Here is a 15,978-nt window from a genome sequence, read left to right as displayed (position 1 = left end):
GGGCTGGAGTTTTAGCTTAATGGCAGAGCACTTATCTCGAACACGTGAAGCACTGCGTTTGATTTCCAGCACCACATATAAATAAGCAAATAAAATAAAGGCCCATCAACAACAAAACAAACAAACAAAAAAGAATATACATGAAATAAAATTTAACATTTGAAATGCATGGATGAAATTAGAAGCATAATGTTCAATGAAAAAAGTAATTTGTACAGTAAGATGCTATTTATATTAAGTTAAACAAAAAACAACATACAAATGCATGCCTTTCTAAGTATATGTATATACTTGGAACTTAAAAAAATTTTAGAAGTTTACACATGAATTTCAGGATATTAGGTCCTGTAAAGGATTGGCGATAATGAGGCTCTCAACTATATTGGTGTATTACTTCTGTTAGTTCATACTCCCCCAAAATAATCTAAAGCAAAGTATGACAAAATGGTAACATTAAATCTTAGTGATAAACGATTCTTTGCCTTTAAACTCTTTATAGGTTCACAATGTTTCATTATTTTCTAAGGTAATTTAATTTATACTATACGTGACAAAGTGGTACAGTAGGGAAGATGGTAAATTTCACTAAGGGTCAAAGGTTTGGCTGCTTTGAGGAAGATTTTCAAAATAGCCTGTATAAAAGAATTGAGCTGATTGAAAAGTTATTGTCAAATGACTTTTTAAGTGTTGAAATATAGGTTAGAGCAAGGTTTCCAGTAGAGTATGCTTACAAACACAAGTTCTATTAGTATGCAAGGAGTATTATCTTAAAAGGATTTAATGGTCAAATAAATTTAGAAAACTTTGGGTAGGCAGATGTAGTACATTTTTTTATTGAAGAGATTTCAGTTGTTGATGTGCTGCAATATTGTAAATTTCCAAGAAGGAAGCAGAGCATGTAGAATTTGCACAAATAATTGATCATGAGACTCTGTTGTGCGTTTGTAATCTCTATGGAATAGCTCTCCCACAGAACATATGTTGAAGTTTACAAAGCTAGAGGATAACTTGTCAGGGAATAAATAGAACTGAACCAAAAGATAGATAGCTGCACTAGATGTTAGAACAAATTCGAGAAGCTATTATGCATCTATTGTGTTCAACAAACTTCACTAAATTTTAAAGAAATAAAACAAATAAGATCCATATCCTTAAGGATCTTAATGTAATAGAACAAAAGAAATTATCCCTTCCACACTGAAGATTTTCAAACAGCATTTCATCTTTATCTAAATAACTTCTTGTTTGATGAATGACCAGACAAGTGAGCAGTTGAAACAGTCACAATAATTTTTAGTATCTGAAAGACAGTGAATCTATAAAATATAATTTACCTTTAATATTATACCATGTTTATTTTCTGTGAATTAATAGGTTTCAGAAGAAAAAATTTTCCATTTTTACCTTGCAGTAAGTAACTCAGTGCTAATAGCGACTTATATTGTAGGTTGTTCCAAATATGCCTTGAAATTTTTTAGGTTACCCAAAGACTTCTTCTAATATTATTAGTATTTTCTATGCCTTTTATTTATCCAACAACTTCACAAGTTCTATTTCAAGCTAAGTGTGTTATAAAATCCTTAGTGTTATTGCTTCACAATTAATATCTAGCAAAACAGATCTCTGTGTGCTAGATATAGTTCCTTCATTGTCCAGTTGATGAATTCACACATCCTCATGGTCAATTTATTTGCCTGAGTGAAAACTTCCTGTTACTATATTAATACACAAAGTAACAGTAACTATTAATGATATTATTTTGGTGAGTTTATATTTATAATAAACATAAAATCATTTTTATTGAAAATTAAAATTTCTTAAGTTTCACAACAATGTATTTTGTACTGGTCAAAATTAAAAATATTGACTGAGGAGTTTCTGGTGATGCTAATGAAACAAACAATGACTTTTAAATGTAGTGAATAATTATTTATTTATTTATTTATTTATTTATTTATTTATTTTTGTGGTTGAGGTTCCGTTGGCTGAACTCAGAAGCATTCTATTACTGAACTTCATCACCAATTATTTTTTTTGAGAAAGTGTCTGCCTAAATACCAAAAGTGGCCTCACACTTGTGATCCTCCTGTCTCTACCTCCCTACTTGCTGAGATTGCAGGCATGCACACCTATGTCCACCAAAAACAGTAAATAAGTTTGAGGAAGCAATTTAAAAACATTGTAGAACACAAAGCACACAAAAATTTAAAATGTTTAAGTAAGATGAATACAATTTAATTACACAGTTTTGCTCAGTTTTCTAATAATATAAAGCTAAGTAGCAGGTAAAGAAGTTTTAATTTTTTTTAAAGAATCCAATAACTCTTAACAATTTAAAGCACAGTTTTTTTAAGTATCTCTTTACTATTTTTATTGGCATGATGAATTATGAAACAATTTAGGCAACAGTTATATTACATCATCAGCATTCCTATCTTGAAAATAAGTTTAAATACCTGTTTCTATAGAGAAATAAATTCATAAATATATAGCTGTCTCAAATAATCAGATTTCTTCTAAGTTTGTTTTGTCTTTATTTACTCTCTTTCTGTTTTTAAGAGAAAGTAGTATAAAATATTGGCAAATTTTTTTGTGACTTACTAAGTTTAATAGAAATAAAGTCAGCATTGACATGATTAGATTACATTATTTTCTTATTTATTTTTATGACCTGTAAATGTTAGATATTTCTCTAGAAATCATATAAGCCTTGTGAAATACTTGAATTTTTTAAATGGTATCATTTAAAACCTGAATAATTTGAATTGTTTTCATAAATTTGGCAACATATTTTTTCTAGAAAACAGTTTTTAAATAATGCAGCATTCTTTCAATGTACATCTGTTCCTGATTTATATCAAAAGTGGAATTTTAGGGCACTGCAGTGATGCATGCCTGTCATTCCAGCATTTTAGGAGGCTAGGGCAAGAGGATCACAAGTTCAAAGCCAGCCTCAGCAATTTAGTGAGGCCCAAAGCAACTTAGCAAGACCCTATCTCTAAACAAAATATGTTAAAAAAGGGCTGGGGATGTGGCTTAGTGGCTAAGTGTCCCTGGGTTCAATCCCTGGTATCAAAAACAAAACAAAAATCTGGTATTTTGGAAAACCAACTAGTATCTCCATACGTTTTCACTTTTCAGAGAAAATGGAACAATGATTCACAAAGCAAAACATGATTAGATAATCAAACTACAACATAGTAATATATGATCACTGTACATAGATTTTAGTGGACTCTTAACCTAATGCTAACAGCAGGAGTTGACTCTGTTCATTAATTTGGTTATTATTGGTCTAATAACATTGATCATTTGATTGATCTAATGAAACAATATTGTGAACTATTCATTAATTTGTCAGAATTTATGAAGTCTTAAATCATTTAAGCCTTTTAAATAAACCTGAGAAACTATAGGCACATATCAGACTTAATTGATGTTTACTGTTCCTTAATTGTTCATTCAATAACAAAAAGTTAATAAAAGCAAAATTTTATTAAAGGCAATTTCTAGTTGACCTTTATAAATAAAAATTTACAGGAAAAAAACGATGCTGTGTTTGGAGTTTTCAGTGTTTGATCTAATATGGTTAGTGTCTTGACCTCCTTAGTAGAGTCTGAGCTTCTTGGGTAAAAATCAAGTTTTTACATAAGCTAAAGTTAAGTCAAACTTACTTCTCAAAGGCAATGAAAATCACAGGAGAGCAGCCGAAGTGTCAAAGGAAATAATAAAACATCAGTTCATTGCTACTAATTTAAGACTATTCAAGAACACAGCCATGAGTCAAGCTTCAAGTAGCTTTGAAGTTCATCTAGTGATTTCAACTGTCTTTTAAGGAATGGAACCAAATCTTAAATGAAATCCCCATATACAAAGTAGTTAAAAGTACTGAAGTTCTTCTGAGTCAGTCTATTTCACTATCTCCTCATCTCCCAACCCCAAAGAAATATTCAAATTCTGGGGCTTTGAATAGTTTAAAAAAAATCTCATCATTTTATGAAGACATTGAAGACACAAATTTAAATAAATAAAGGGTTTAGAACTAGAATTCTATTTGTCAATTTAATTGCTCCTATGGCTTGAGGAAACAACACAGTAAAAATGCTTGAGTATGAACTTCAGAATTCAGCAAATCTGAGTCCAATCCCGGCTTCACTACTAACTGTAAGTAGCAAAGTTCTTTAAACTCTAAGTGCCTTCTTCCTTGTTTGGATGAGGATTGAATGAAATGATTTATATAAAAACATTTATATATGTTCTTCTTTTTAAAGGAGAGAGAGGGAGAGAGAGAGAGAGAGAGAGAGAGAGAGAGAGAGAGAGAGAGAGTTTTTAATGTTTATTTTTTAGTTCTCGGGGGACACAACATCTTTGTTGGTATGTGGTGCTGAGGATCGAACCCGGGCCGCACACATGCCAGGCGAGCGCGCTACCGCTTGAGCCACATCCCCAGCCCCTTTATATATGTTCTTATGCTTGCTCTTATACATTACCTCTACATATTAATGACTCAGTAAATATTCACTATTATTGTTATCACTTCAAAGTTGAATAAACAGTTGTGGAATGCTAAAATTTCAGAGTTACACAAATGTTAAAACAATGAGCAAAAGCTGGGCAAGGGATGTAGCTCAATGGTAGAGTGTTTGTCTAGCATGGGGAGACCCTTCGTTCCATACCAGCACTGAAGAAAAAGAGGGGAGGGTTGAACAATTGACAAGAGATGAATAGAGCAATTAGAGTATTATAAATATTACATAGAATAAATTAAAATGAAACATCAAGTGGGAATAATCAGGGAAAAGGAAGAAAACTAAGATAAAAATCTCTAAGCCAAATCAGGGATCTTGATAATTCAAGTTCAAAATTATTTTCCTGATCAAGTCCCAGGATACTCACCATCTCATAGTAATGGAAAGTCTTGACCTCTGCTGATTTTATTTCTGACCCTCTTTATGTGTGCTGAAACCCTTTCCCACCCTTACTCCATGTAGTTGCTAATGCTCAGGAGAGAAACATCTGTTGAATTTGGTTCTGTTTCAGGGAGCCAGCTGTTTCTTGTGCAGAGCTGTTCTTTATCCATTGCTCCAATGGTGGCCATGGTATAAGAGTAGCATCACAGAGTGGTGCTGCCGTTCTTCAAGGTGGTTTAGCTCTGATGAAAGTGTTCTCTTAAAAAGGAACCAGTCTTGCGGCTGGGGTTGTGGCTCAGCGGTAGAGTGCTTGCCTTGCACATGTGAGGCACTGGGTTTGATCCTCAGCACCACATAAAAATAAATAAACAAAATAAAGGTATTTTTAAAAAAGGAACCAGTCTCAGAGCCCTAAATGTCAAGATTGTTTGAGTTCTTTTATCCAGATTCAGCCTGTGATAGCTACATCCTATCCACCAAGGCCCCTGTATCACAGATTTAGCACTTACTGAATCAATAAATCCCTACACAGTTCACGAACACTGATCTTACCCAGGGTAGAAAATAAACTTGGAGGGCTGAAGGAGAACAGTGAGAGGTTTCTGAGCTCTCACAAGCAAATCCTAAATCACCATTCAATTCATTTTCTCTTGTCCAATACCATGGTTAATACATTGACTTTTTTCCCCTTTGCATCTGTGGTTACTCATTTTTTAGTGCTCCATGTCTTTTCCTACCACAGAGCTTTGGCTGTGACCACTCAACTCTACCACAGTGAATCACCATCATAAGAAATCGTGGGGAGATGGTGTTGGGAAAGATTGGTTATTTCTTCCCCAGAAGATTCCTAGGCAAATGCATATCTGTCCCTCTTAAATTATTAAATGATGGGTTCCTAGGCAGAGGCCTATCCTGTACATTGCCCATACCTAAGGAGACCTCCCATATTTGCTACATTATGATCCAACTCTCAATGAAAATAAAATAGTTAATGATTTTAAATAAAGCACTAAATAAAACATATGGCATATAAAATGGGCAGGTTTAAAATGCATGTGGATATAAAGAAAGAATAATTGGGACGGATGTCATTGATGAGTCCAAGGGAGATGGTGATAATTAATCAGTCTTGATACTTTAGCAGGGTTTCATCAAGTAAATGATGTAGTTACCATGAAAATTAAGGAATGATTGCATTTTGTTTATGGGGAACCCAACAAATGTTGTTAATTATTTGAGAAAATCACAATACAAGCTCAAGGTATTTGCATCATTACTACAAAAAACAAAAACAAAATAAGAACCTATGTGAATCTACATGTTTCACTTGTGATTCCATAATCACTTGTGATTCTGTATGTAGGTGCAAACATTTGACTCCTTCACTCTGCCTAGTAACAAAATCTTCCCCAAACATACAGATATTGAAATAACTATTATTTTATCATAACTTGTTGTATATGGATTTTATTACAATGAAGACATAGTACTGGTTCAATAATCATGTAGGTGGGCTATATTATCTATGAATTTCATTTCAGGATAGTAAAAATTGAGAGCTTATACTATTCCAAAGGACCCCAGATAAAATTGCTGTTAACAGATGTTTTCTAATTGAGAAAGTAAAGGCTTTGTGTTCATGTCTTGTTGTTCAAAAATATAAATAAATAAGTACCACAAACTGCATGATTTAAAACAATAGAAATTTAATGTCTCAAAGTTCTGAGGGATAGAAAATTCCAAAATCAAGGTGGTGGTGTGATTATGCTCCCTGAGCAGTCTTCTGTCTCTCCACCTTCTGGGGACTCAGGTATTCCTTGATAAGTGGCAACATAATGTCAGTCTCTGCCCTGCCTTAACATAATAATCTCCCCTTTGACTCCTTTCTCTCTTCCTATAGGGTAGCCAGTCATTTTGGATTAGGACCACCTTAATGACTACATCATAATCTGTTTACATCCACAAAGACCCTGCTTCCTAATGAGGTCACATTTACACAGTTGAGGGGTTAGGACTTCAACATATATTTTTGGAGAAACACATTCAACCCCTTATAGACTTAATGTATAAAATATAGAAAGCATAAAATATTTTCAAATGTTTCTAACAGAAAATAAAACTTGCACATGATGTTTTTTGCCAAAGTATTTTGCTATTCTTTAGAAGAGAAATAAAATGCGGGTGAATATGATTTAATGTTTAAAAACTGGATAAGCAAACTTAAGATCTTACTGTATACAGCCAAACTGCCTGGCAGAAAGTCTATGTCATTTAGGCTGATTTTCAATCCTTATGTCAAATTGTGTCCTCCAGCATTGTGTACATTCATGGCCTGTCTACATAATAGAGTCTGTGGTTTCTACATATTCACTTATTTAGTCACAATAATAATGGAAATAACCACTAGTGCTGTGAATGACATATCATGAAAGAATAAAACAAACCAAGCAACTCCTAATTAGTAAATGGTGGAACTAATGAAATGCTTCATTATCAAAGTTTGAACAAAGCTTTTATTGGCTTCCCATTTGCTATTAAAGTTTCAAACAAGTCCAGAGAATCTTATAGACAAGGTACGCAATATTACACTGGCAAAAAATTGAAAATCATAGGAATATTTATTCATTCAATGTTAAGAATTTGGTAAAGTTCTTTTCTAAATTAACATGAAAGATTTCATATCAATATTCTACTTATCTCCCTAAAGATTCCATGAATTTTATACTGATTCATAAAAGTTCTTACTCATAAAGAAGTTCTTTAAACAAACTCTTGTTGTAAGATCTTGAAAAAATCATAACACAAGCTCAAGGTGTTTGCATGGTATGTGGGGGAAAAAGAATAAGTTGAGGAGCTGGGGCTGTAGTTCAGTGGTAGAGCGCTTGCCTAGCATGCGTAAGGCACTGTGTTCGATTCTCAGCACCAAATACAAATAAAATAAAAGCCCATCAATGTCTAAAAATTTTTTTTTAAAAAAAGAGTAAGTCAAAAGTAAACTTGGAATACTACCAATATGATTTTGTAAACACAAGAAATCACAAAAGTAGCAAAGAGAAAATATGGGGAAATAAATGTGAGATATGGCTATGATCATGACTTCATAGAAAACGGAGCTATTTATATATTTATATGAGGTGTTTCTGGAGAGATGGTATGGAACCACAACAGGGTGGTTGTGGACAGGCCTTCACAGAGCAAGTGGAGGGAATAAACACTGAGGACTAAATTTCCTATGCCTTATGTAGGTAAACTAAGGAGAAGATGAATTATGTATTTATGCTACATATTCGAAATCTGCAAAATTCTCATTATGGACAGCAAAAGCAAATAGAGAAGTTAAAGATAGGTCTTAGGTCTTAAAAAACGACTCAAAGTTAGAAGTGACTTCTATATGGATCCAAGGTGATGGTTTAGCAAAGAGATAATTGTTTCTTAGGGAACTTTTTGGGTCACTCCTTTCCAAACTTGTCCCCTATGTTTCAGACTTATATGTCTAACAGCCTATTAGGTATGGTCACATGGATGTCAAAAGAACAAAATTTCTCAAATTTTCTAAACCTTAACTATTTTCATTCTCTCAGCAATCAAACTAAAATATGCTCTTTTGCCATACTTCCTGTCTTAATGAATGTTACCATCATTCATTCAGGTTAGTATCCAAGAAACTGAAACATTGTATTTGGTACCTAACTCTACCTTGTGTTTCAAGTCCTTTAACTACCATTAAGTGATTCTTTTTTTTTTTTTTTTTTTTTTTTTTGCTACCAGGGATTGAACTCAGGGCACAAGACCATTGAGCCATATTCCCAGCCCTATTTTGTATTTTATTTAGAGACAGGGTCTCACTGAGTGGCTTAGTACCTCACTGTTGCTGAGGCTGGCTTTGAACCTGTGATCCTCCTATCTCAGCCTCCTGAGCTGCTGGGATTACAGGCATGTGCCACCGTGCCCAGCTTTGAGTGACTCTTAAATCCACAATTATCCTCATATGTCTACAGCCACCATTCTCAAACAATTTATTATAATTTTTAAGGTATTGTAATTTATTTCTAATACTTTCCAACTATCTACTCTTAATTCCCTCACCTCTTATCCTAGCTGCACCAAACTGATCTTAGCATGGCTAGTAGAAGGATCAGTTGAAAGCATGAACTTTATTGGAAATATAGCTGAGTAGTATTTCAATGTGTATATATTCCACATTTTCTTTATCTACTCATTCACTGATGAACTCTTTCTTGGATTGATTTCATATCTAGTATATTGTGAGCAGTACCATAATAAAAAACGGTCACAGTAAGGTGACTATTGTTACTAATTTATTGCATATTTCAAAATAACTAGAAGTGAACTTTGAATATTCTCGGCTCAAAGAAATGATTAAAGGACTGAGGATGTAGTTCAGTGGAAGGGAATTTGCCTAAGAGAAATTGAGTAGATCCCTAGCATTGAAAAAAAAGGATTAATGTTTGAGATGATGGATACTCTAATTACTCTGATTTGATCATGACACAGTCTTGAAATATCACATTGTGCAATTATTATGTCAATTGAAATAAAATTGAAAAAACAAAAAATACAACTTAATATGACTATTTAAAGTATTACATAAAACTTTACATTTGCATGAAATGTTACAATGTATATCTATTACCCTTGGGATAAAATAATAAAATAAAGTAAATGATGATTGTACACAAAACCTAAGTCTATTAGAGAGATAATAAGTTTCTTACTAAATTAAAAAAAATAACTAGAATATCAGTTGTGAAAAAAATTGGGAAGCAACAAGGAAGATATAATGGTTAGTTTTATGCATCATAACTTCTCATTCTTCTGGTTGTACACGATGTAGAATCCCACCAGTCATGTAATTATATATGCCCGTAGGGTAATAATGTGCGATTCATTCTGCTATCCTTCCTATCCCCATCCACCCCTTCACTCCCAACTTTCGAATGTGTGAACTAAGTAAAATAGATTGCCCTTCTCAACATTAGAGGGTCTCATACAATTCTTAGAAGGCTGAATAGAAAAACAAGACTGAGTAAGGGAGATTTTATTCTCTGTATGATTGTATTTGACCTGGGACTTTGCTTCACTCCTACCTTTAGTCTCAGACTTTGGCAGGAACTTACACTATCAGTTCTGACTGCAGCCTACTCTCTCCTGGGTGTCACCTTAAAATCTTGGATCTTCTCCGTCTCCATAACTATATGTGCCAATTATATAGATAACAAGATATATACTATGTTATATATCTATCTTCACACATAATCAATTACTAATGGTTTTGAGGTTGAGAAATCTATAATGCTATGTATATGTGTGCATATAATATAACATGCATCATACATATATACAATTACATGTGCATAATTGATTCTGTTTCTCTAAAGAACTCTGGCTAAAACAGAAGGCTAAGCAACAGAGAAGTTGGCCAAGAACAGTATAGTTAAGGCATCTCTGCAGCCATCCATCTCCCTGGATGCATGCTTCCAAAGCCCTCTGCCAGTATCACCACCAGCATGACAGGTGCCACCATTATTCCTGCCTTTGTGACTTTTCTGTAACCACAGTGCATACGTTTAGCTGTTACAAAATTTTAATCCATTCACTTCAAATGCAAAATTTAGTGTGGAAATACACTACCAATGCCAGAAAGTGGGGAGAGAAAATGCCCAGCCCCCTTTGTTTTCTGTAGAGGAAGGATAGACCCAACATTTCACCAAAGACTACATAGGATAAACCTTGAATTATGGAGGGAATTCTCAGGTGAGTCAGTAAAATAAATACTGCATAAATTTCTGTGAAAACCTGAGCACCTAGTAAGGTGTCATCTTCATTCCCCCAAGTTTCTCATGATACTTCTTCTCAGCTAACTGTCTTTATATATTTTATTCCTTTATTTGTCTTCCTTTTGTTAATGATTCATATCTCAGCTCATTATCACTTTCTTGGGAAAGCCCCATGTACCAGGCAGGGTAAAAGATTCTCTCATTTGCTCATTTTACCATATATTCTTTTTACCTTTGGTCATGTTCATTTCAAACATATTTTGGCAATATTTGACTAACATTCATCATCCTCTTAGATATTTATATATGTTAAGTAAAGTAGCAGTATAAATATATTAGTAGTGTTGTGTATATATATATATATATATATGCAAAGTATTTAAAATACTTGATATAAGGAAGTGTTGTAAATATATAGAAAATAAAAGTAGCAGTAAAGAAGAACATAGATTTTGAATGTGTAAAACATGGAGCTGGAATTCCAGGAAGAACAGGAAGAATTTAGTCAATTTAGAGGAAGCCCTGTCACCAGGTGTCCTTTCTAAGAGAGCTGTCTCTTGGGGTGTAGATTCTACTGGTCAAGCTGAAGAGAAATCTTTTCCCAATTTTTTTTTCTTAATTTCAAACCTGGAAAGGATTTGTTGTTATAATAAATACAAAGGGAAGTGAATTTTCCCTGGTCTGGTAATACACTTTTCACAACCTAGCATCCGAAAGAATTCTCTACTGGCTTTGCCCAATATACAAATTTCAGAATTAAAATTTTTCTCTCTCTGTTTCCCTATCCTATTTTAAATAATTATATTCTACTATAAGACCATATATATTCTAAGAATAAAATCATGGGTTTTATCTTCTATAAAGTGAACTGTATTGTGACTCTTTCATAAACTCTTCTCTCTACTTTTGGAAAACACTTTCACAGATACTATGACAATATAAAAATCAAGCATTCTTCTAATATTCAAGAAAATCAATTTCAAACAAGGTAAAAAAGAGAAAAGCAAATAACCAAAATTTGAACAAAATAAACTGATGTTACCATTAGATAATATCCAAAGACAGTGCCTACAGGAAATTTGAATATCATAACAAAAAGGAAAGTGACACAGAAAATTCCAAGATTGAAAATAGATTTTTTTTTTCAGTAAATGTCATAATAGACAAGTCAGAGAAAGTCAGAAGCTATTCATTCTCACACTGTTTTCAGATTGCTCAGAGAAAAGTGACCTTCTCCATTGCTAAATTCAGGATGCTCTCTATCTAAAATTTTGTCAAAAATGTTAAGAATGAAAAGCAGATTTTATAGAACAAATAATACTTAGACACTTTAAATTGTATATTTTACACAATCAGTTAACAATATATTATTCAGTTACCTTTTGGTATCTTCAAAAGGTAAAAATGGGGAGGTGTTTTCTTTTCAAACATTTTTTCTATTCATTCACAATCATTGTGAGCACTCTTTATGTCCTGGGACCAGTGTGAGGCCTCTGTACCTGTGCTACATCATGGAACCTGCAAAGCCTGAAGACTGCACAGAGAGCAGCTGATTGAGCCTCTTTCAGTCTGGTGGCATATCTGCCATGTCCTTTCTCTTCCAATTAATTTCTCTGTTGAAGAAACAGAGAATATGTCCTTTGAAACTCTTTCTACTATTTGGATTTTGTAGAATATATAAAATTCATCCTTCACTGTAATTTTGTTTTCTTCATTTTTTTCCAGTGCTAGATTTAGAACCCAGGGCCCTTCACATGCTAGGCAAGCACTTTACCATTGAGCTACACCCCAGTGTTTATTTTCTTTATTTTTTAAAGGAATCACTTCACAGGTAGTGTTAACTTCTTCTATCTGGAGATACATACCTGTTGGTTTTTCTGTTTATGATAGTAGCAGTCATATGTGTGCATATATATGTATACCTAATGGTCTTTGTTTTTAGTTTTCACATTAGTGTATTAGTTCTCTAAATGGCCTAACAGTGACCTATTAGTTTATATTTTACTTTCTTTATGAAGTCACAAATTTAAACATACTTTGGGCAGTGCAATATATTCTGATTATTATCTTTATTGATTATCTAATTTTCCATTTGTAGTCAATGAAAGCCTCTTTGTAAGAAGTGCTTTGGTAATAACCGCTTATTCTCTGCTATGACATGCCACAATCTCTCCTTCAAATTTTCTGCCCTTGCCTTGAAATCAGCACTTTCTCCTAAGAATCCTTATTTTCTTTTATCTGAAAAATATTAGGCACATTTTGGCACTCAGTGGCACTGCATTTTAATTATAACTATTAGTGCATATTAATTTTTCAAAATAATGGGTTTCATTTTGAGAATTTCATGAATGCATATACTTTGATTGTATTCATCCTACTTCCTTCTCATGACTCCATCCCAATCTCCTATCCCTTCTCTTATAGTTCCCTGTCTATAAGAGAAATATATGTTGTCCTTCTGCCCTGTTAGATTCCACATATGAGATAAAAAATGTAATATCTGTCTTCCTGAATCTTTGTTTACTTTTTTGTTGTCAAATTTTTGAAGTCTTAATATATTCTAGATATTAATCCTCTGCCAGATGAATAACTGACAAAGATTTCCTTTCCCCAACTGTGTAGACTCAGTATTCACTGTATGGATTGCTTTTTTTGCTGTACTGAAAATTTCTGATTTGACATAATCCCATTTGTCAATTCTTTGTTATTTCCTGAGCCATTAGAGTTCTGTTCAGGAAATCATTGCCTATACCTATATCTTGAAGTGCTTCCCTTGTTTTCCTGTAGTAGTTTCAATATTTCATGTATTACATTAAGTTATTCAATCCATTTTTAAAATTGATTTTTGTACAGGGTCAGAGATAGGATTCTAGTTTTAATCTTCTACAGGTGGAAGTCCAATTCTCCCAGCACCATTGTTTTTAATAAATTGCAAGATGGGTGCAAATACTTTGTCAAAAATTTAAGCCAATGGAAAATTTTGACTTTACATGAAATCTCTTAGATCAGCAGCCAAGTTATTTTCAAACAAATTTCCTTGTTAGGTGCTCAGATATTATAGGAGCAAGGAACATATATAACAAAAATCATAAAAGCATTGTCAACCAAGAAATTGACTAACTCTCACAGATTTGTTTCCTTTCTGTTTTAGGTTTAGCTCTGAGAAACTGATGTGACTCCATTTTAAAAAAATAAATAAATAACAGCAGCTTCTACCTCAAGGTCTGTCCTAAGGAAGGGGGCATGACCTTTGTCCTTGGAAAAACCCACAGAGCAGTCCTAGGCACATACCCACACTACTGAGTTGTTTGTCTGTAAATAACTGGAGAGGTCTGCTGTGCCAGGTGTCCCTGACTCAGTTAGGCTAGGTGAGGACCCATAGCAACCCCCCTCGCAACCACCAATCAGCATGAGACAGGGAAAATACCTGGGATGCCAGATGATACCTCAGTAGTTTATGGTGGTTGATAACGTGTTGGGAAACCATGTAGTTCAGCATATACACCCCTCATGGCCTAAACCAGTCAGTTAAAAGGAATCCCTCTCTTGTACTAACCAATCACACCTACCCAACTTGTTCCCGCCAGTGAATGTGCTAATCAATGTTAAAGAGTTGTTGTTTGATTTTCCCGCAGTATGGAATGATTTGCTGTGTGATGTTGTGATGCATACAGTATCCCCCCAAAACCTATAAATTCTCACTGGACAAAGGACCGGGACTCACTCCCTGGGACCGCTGCATCTGAAACAGTGGTAAATCCAGGCTCAAGCTTGCAATAAAGACTCTTTTGTGATTGCATCGGATTCGGCTCCTGGAGGTCTATTGGGGTCCCACGAATCTGGCATTACAGCTCCCAAACTTACAAAAAATGATATTTAAAATTCTGGATTTGCTATATGCCTTTTCAGGTACCACCATCTGCCGCATCACATGGTGCTTCACTGGCCTTGGCCTCTTCGTCAAGGGCCTCTGCTTTTGTGACATACTGGATTGTATCTTGATAGCAAAGAAGTGCTCCCAGTACTCCTCACCTGGAGCTGAGGAGTCTGTGAGTCATATAGTCATGCAGAAAACAGTCAGATATCTTCTCAAAAATTTTAACTTTTATGTTGAATTTTCTATTTTCAGTTCTTATAAATGACACTACTTCATAGTCCTTGATAAGTCAGGTACTCTGGGGGAGAACTTTCCACATATAGCATTCTATTACTAACCTTGACTACATTTCTAAAATCCTCATCTAACTGAAATACCTTAGATTTTGTAAAATAATAATAATCATCATCATCATCATCATCATCTTACACATGAGTTTAACTATTAGAAAATTGTGATTTAAAAAAAGATTTTGATGAAAATAAAACAAAGAATATATTAAATAAATATATAATCAACATAGCATAAGTTAGCTACTTTCATTCCTTTGAGAAATAGATGTATTACAAATAAATAATTAATAGCAGCTTTAATTTGAAATATGGAATTCTTACTTAAAGGAAACCTAAGAGTTTTTATTTTCCACTGTACTTCCTTCCCATGAGAACATTTTAAAAATCATTGCTTTGTTGAAGATACATAAACACCAATAATTATGTAATTGATTATATTTGTGAGATAGAGTGAAGGAGAGAGAGGGGGGAGAGAGATAAGTAAATACATTTTCAATGATTTCCTAACAGGCCAGGAGTTTTGCCTAGTTTAGCATCCAACCATCATTTTTGCATGCATGAAATCACTTGGAGCTTCAGAGAGCAAAAACCTTTGGATGACCTTGGAATGCATCAGTTAGACATGACTTCATAGGTACTCTGAAATCTATAATTTTATTCAGTGTTCCACCTACAATGACTTCATACCCCTATATACAAAACTGTGTTTGAGAATTTTGCTCTGACTTTGCCAATCTCTCTCACACATATTATTTACTGCCCTTCTAATAGGTATACAGTATAGTACTAAGGCCTATGTTCATATTTTTCTTCAGAATCCTTAATTAAAAAAAATATTGGTGCATATGAGTTATACTGAATAGTGGGTTTCACTGTGGAATAATTGTACCTATCCAATGACACAATTGCATCAATTTCACTCCTTCTAGACCTCCTTTTGCATTTCCCCCTTGCCTCCCCCAATCCTCTTCTTCAGTCTTCTTCAAAATGGTTTCCCTTTTATTTTCAAGAGATCCTTTTTTTCCCTCCTTAACTTCTTCCAAGATTGTTCCACTGTTCATTCTAATTCTTCACACATTGTTTAGCTCTAGAGTGTTCTT

Source organism: Spermophilus citellus, assembly GCF_964194105.1.
Source record: "Spermophilus citellus genome assembly, chromosome: 7".
In the NCBI taxonomy this organism is placed as follows: Eukaryota; Metazoa; Chordata; class Mammalia; order Rodentia; family Sciuridae; genus Spermophilus; species Spermophilus citellus.
Note: the sequence above shows the minus strand (reverse complement) of the source record.